At 41.1% G+C, this 5,684-nt stretch overlaps 1 non-coding gene across 1 annotated transcript; it reads right to left on the minus strand.

Annotated features, from left to right (window-relative positions):
• Positions 1-239: 239 nt before the first annotated feature.
• Positions 240-346, minus strand: LOC117279013 (small nucleolar RNA R71). The gene has a single exon (XR_004509403.1). It is a non-coding gene; the product is annotated as a small nucleolar RNA R71 (small nucleolar RNA).
• Between the last annotated feature and the right edge of the window lie 5,338 nt (positions 347-5,684).

Here is a 5,684-nt window from a genome sequence, read left to right on the forward strand (position 1 = left end):
ATCTTCAGAGAGAAGGTGAATGAAGATCCTAACACTCTCTTGATGGACTTTAAGGAAATCATAAACGCCTTCCAGTATAATGGAGTATCAAAAGATGCGGTCTACTTAAGGGCATTCCCCTTTTCACTGAAGAATGACGCGAAGCACTAGCTTCGTAGCTTATCCAAGGGTCAATCAGGACATGGGAAGATATGACTAAAACGTTTCTTGACAAGTACTTCTCAACTGCAAAGATAGGGAAATTCAGAAGGGAAATCCACAATTTCTGCCAGAAGGAGACGGAAATGATTTTTGAAGCTTGGGAAAGATTCAAGGAGATAGTCAGAAAGTGTCAGCATAACGGAATTGAATTTCGGATGCAACTCCGGGATTTTTGGGATGGACTGACACCTTCCTCACGACGAACTCTGAGTACTACATGTGGAGGTCCACTAATAAAGAAAACTCTGGAGGAGGTTGTCTCAATCCTTGATGAATTATCTGAGGATGCTAACCAGTGGCCTGTTGAGAGTAATAACATAAGAAAATTAGTTGGGGTTCACCAGGTGGACTATAACACATTAGTACAAGCCCAGTTAGACACCATGGCCAAGGAGATAAGAAAGTTGACATTGGCCAAGGTACAGAGTGAGCTGGAAGCAACATGTGACTTTTGTGGAATGGGATACCCTACACATGAGTGTCAAGCTTCAGCTGAGGAAGTTAACACTGTGGGGAACTATAATAGACTAAACTACCAAGGTGGGAACAACTATAATGCTATGGGATAAAGACATTCAGGTTTTTCTTGGAGTTCACCTAGTGGGAGTTTGAACTCATGGAACCAAAATAATCCTAGACCCCAGGGTCAAGGACCACCAGAGGCAGCAGTTCCAGCGACAACAGTCAAATCAGTCTAGTATGGAAGATCTCAAGAAGGCGTTCATCAACAAATCAGATGAAAAATCTGAGACTCAAGGCACAGCCATCCGAGAACAGGGCACAGCCATTCGGGAATAAGGCACGGACATCCGGAATTTATAAAGACAAATGGTACAGATTGCAGATTTATTATCTAAGAGGGCTCCTGGTACTCTACCCTCTGACATTGAAAACAACCCAAAGGAAACAATCAAAGCTGTATCTCTGAGAAGTGGTAAAACATTGGCTAACCTTATTATGAAAGCTAGACCCAAGGTGGTGAACAAGCAGAATGAGACACTGGAAGAGAAAAAGAGTAAAGAACAGAAAGGCCAGAGTAGTGGGGTACAAAAGGAGATTGAAGAAAGTAGATGGTAGACTAAAAACTCATGTTTTAGCCGTAGTATTGTACTCTAATTACTGCATTTTACGTGTGTTTGAGCTTCAATATTAGTGAATTATACCTATTATGTGTTTTATGCCTTGCAAGAGTTAATTTTGAGTTATAAAGATGTTGGAACTAAATCGAACGAGTTGGATATTTGAAGTTTGAGTAGAAGCCCAAGAAATTAATTGGGGAACACGTTCTGGGGTCGAGGACCAAGTCCGGATATCAAATAGTGGAAGAAACACATTACTATGAGAAAAAGCGCATAGTCATGCCGCATGGGGCGCGACATGACTGTGTAAACATGAGCTATCTATCAGAAACATGGCCTCTGAAAATCTCCACACACGTGGCGCATGGCACGGCAAGGAGCGCGGCGTGCCTGTACCAATTTCTCAGAGTTATTTCCTGTTTCGGCTAGGAAAGGGTAGTTTCGTCCGGGCCCTCTCCTACATGGTATAAATAAACCAAAAAAACATTTTTGAATGGACTTTTGACCTATGAAATATTTGAGAAGCAACTAAGGCAAGCGGACACAAGAATTCATCAAGATTTCACTCTGTTTGGTGATGATTTTGATGACTGCTTGAAAATTTTGGAGCTTGTGCTTGAACGTTACGAAGCTACTCACCTGGTTCTTAACTGGGAGAAGTGCCACTTCATGGTAAAAAAGGGAATTGTCCTGGGCCACAAAGTGACTGCACATGGTATTGAAGTTGATAGAGCCTAGGTTGATGTAATTTCTAGGCACCCTCCACCGACGTCTGTGAAGAGCATAAGGAGTTTCTTGGGACATGTTGGGTTCTATAGAAGGTTCATTAAAAACGTTTCCAGCATTACCAAGTTGTTGACTGCATTGCTAACGAAGTATGTCAAGTTTCTTTTCACTGTGGAGTGCTTAAGAGCATTTGAATTGATAAAGAAAAAGCTTATGAGTGCTCCTATTATGGTGACACCTGATTGGAGCCAGCAGTTTGAAACAATGTGTGATGCTAGTGATGTAGCTGTGTGGGTAGTTCTCGGGCAAAGAAAAGATAAGATGTTTTGGCCCATCTACTATGGAAGCAGGACGTTGAATGATGCTCAAGTCAACTATGTCATTACTGAGAAAGAGTTCTTTGTTGTGTTCTTTGCTTTTGACAAGTTTAGATCATATCTAGTGCGTAGTAAAGTAATTGTACACACTGATCACTCAGCCTTGAAATACTTGTTGAGTAAGAAGGAGTCTAAGTCGCGGCTGATGCGGTGGGCGTTGTTGCTCCAAGAGTTTGTCTTGTAGATCAAAGATAGGAAGGGCATAGAAAATCAAGTCGTAGATCATCTATCTCGACTTTAGAGACCTCCGATTGAGACAGTTGAAATAAGGGAAGAGTTCTCTGATGATCAGATTTTCTCCATTGATACAGTCTCTGAAAGACCACCTTGGTATGCTGATGTATCCAACTTTTGGCTAGTGGATGGTTGGCGCGTGACCTCTCTCTTGATCAAAGAAGGAAGCTTCAAGGTGAGGTAAAAAATTATTTTTGGAATGACCCTTTCTTATTTAAACCGTGTGTAGATGGTGTGATTCGAAGATGTGTGCCTGAAGGAGAAATGGCAAGCATTCTGTCTCATTGTCATGATGGAGCAGCCTGAGGACACTATGGTGGAAATCGCACTGCAGCAAAGGTCATGAAAGTCGATTTCTATTGGCCTACTTTGTATAAAGACGCTCGAGCGTATATAGCTGCATGTGACAAATGTCAAAGGGCAGGTAATATTAGCAAGAGGGATGAGATGCCTCAAAACTCCATTCTGGTATGTGAAAGTTTTGATGTGTGGAGCATTGACTTCATGGGCCCATTCCCATCATCTCATTCTTATGAGTATATCCTAGTGGTTGTTGACTACGTCTCTAAATGGGTCGAAGCAATCCCTACTAGGACCAATGATGCTCGACTGGTGTGTGAGTTCTTACGGAAGAACATCTTTACCTGCTTTGGGATACCTCGAGTGATTATCAGTGACAACGGGTCGCACTTTGTGAACAAGCAGTTTGATGCATTGCTATCCAAGTATGGGGTCACACACAAAATAGGAACCCTGTACCATACCCAAACTAGTGGGCAAGTTGAAGTGGGTAACCGTGAGCTTAAGTGAATTCTTAAAATATAGTTAGTGCCTCTCTTAAGGATTGGTCTGTAAAGTTGGATGGAGCTCTATAGGCATACAGAATTGCGTTCAAAACAACCATAGGGAATTCACTATTCAAACTAGTGTATGGAAAATCATGTAACCTACATGTTGAGATAGAACATAAAGATTATTGGACAATTAAGTTGCATAATATTGATCTTAGTCTTGCAGGTGAACACAGGTTGGTGCAGATGAACGAGTTGAAGGAGTTTAGACTAGACGCGTATGAAAATGCCTGAATTTTTAAGAAAAAGACAAAGAGGTGGCATGATCATCTGATAAAGCCAAAGGAGTTTCATGAAGAGGACAAGGTCTTATTATACAATAGTAGACTTAGGATGTTCCTCGGAAAATTCAAGTCAAGATGGACAGGTCAGTATGTGGTGAAACGTGTCTCACCATATGGAACCATTGAAATCCAGGATGAAGAAGGTAATGAAAGCTTTAAGATGAATGGGCACAGGTTTAAACCATACCTTGTTGGAGGATTTGACAAGCAATCCTCTAGCATCGTGATCAAATGAGCCTAAATGACGGAGTCAAGCTGACGACTATAACTCAGAACTACTTCTAACCCTTTTTTCTTATTTTTGTAGAATAGTTTAGGTAATTGTAGATTAGGATTATTAGATTTTAGGAGTTTTGGTACTTGTTTAGACAGGTATGAGCATAAATTGAGCACAAAATAAATACATAATAGAGTAGGGGTGCAACCCGTGGGCTAAAAAGTAAAAATTGGCAGAACTCCGAGAAAATTGGCCTAGCGCGTCATGTGGGGCGTCGCGCTAGGACAAAGTGCTAAGTCTGACAGAAAATCACCTCTTTGAATATCCCCACTACCACGATGTGTGGGGCGCCGCACCCCGCGACGCGGCCGTACAAATTTCGGCCAGTGATGATTTTGAGAGAGAAAAAGAAATTGAAAAAAAAATTTTAACACCCCTCCCCCTCCCCCCCCCCCCCCCGTTTTCCCCTCCTTTCCCATTATTCTCTCTTCTCAATTTCTCCTCTCTAACTCACGCCTAAATTCCCCATTCTTCTTCTTCTTTAAATTTCTTCCACTCAAATTCTCCCACCTCCATCACTCATCAAGGTAAGTTCTTCTTCTCTTCTTTTATCTTTTTCTTAATATTTAATTGTAGAATTATATAGTTTTAGTTTTATTTCCCTAACCTTAGGTAGATTTAATTTTTGATAATTTGGCCGAAATTATACTTGATTTTGTTGGGATTTTCATTGTTATTATGCTTGTGGAGGATTTTTGGTAAGTCTTGATAGAATTGGAATTATTATGTGATGAAGTTTGGTGGGGGTGCCTATATGGCCGAAAATTGGTGAATTGTGGGTAAGTTTTGTGCACTTTGTGCTATTATGAAGATGTGGTGAGGTTGTGGTCGTGTTAGGTGATGTGTTTGATGTTGTTGTATGCTGGTTCTAACCCACTTTGAGTTGAAATATGATGGTGAATGATTTGCCTACAATGTGTTTGTTGAAATTCCTTAGTGACATAAATTGTGTTATTGTTACTAATTTGGAAGGGAATTGCTTTGTGGGACGTATTTCTAGATGATAAGTGTGGGGTGGGCGGTCATATGCTAATTTTGTGAACTTGGAAGTGTTAGCCTCGAGTGTTAATCGACTGCCCACTCCATGGTTTCCCTAGTTGCTACTTGAGATGTCCGATTTATGTTAAGTATTTGTGTAGTGTTGTATTGTAAATTCTTAAGTTTGTTAGTAGTAAATTACTATAACTTCTTAATTTTATTTTCTTAGTTACTAGTTTCGCTTCTTGATTTTGTACTTTAAAATAGTATAGTATAATAGTTGGTTGCATTGTTGTAATGCTATGATGGTGGTTAGGCGGGTTGGTGAAGACGTGTGAAGTGTTTTGGTGGGGTAGTCTGAGTCCCCGATTTACATTGGACATGTGAACATGCCACTGACATAAGTGTGGGGTGGTCACTCCGTTTGGTCTTGCTTTTTGTTCTAAGTGTTATGGCTAATTATGTTCATCTTGTGTAGGTACAATGTCTCGCCGTCCTAGCAAACGTTCTAACAAAGGTTCCTCTAAGGTTGCATCTAGTAGTCGGAGAGAAGGTAGGCGGGCAACACCCCCCGCCCGAGTGGAGGAGGAAATGGAGCACATTGATCCAGATGCGGACTTGGACCCGGGCTGCAAGTATGGAATTCGGGTTGTGCCAGCTCATGCTAGAAATTGGTA

This window comes from Nicotiana tomentosiformis, chromosome 12 (genome assembly GCF_000390325.3).
Source record: "Nicotiana tomentosiformis chromosome 12, ASM39032v3, whole genome shotgun sequence".
Taxonomy (NCBI): domain Eukaryota; kingdom Viridiplantae; phylum Streptophyta; class Magnoliopsida; order Solanales; family Solanaceae; genus Nicotiana; species Nicotiana tomentosiformis.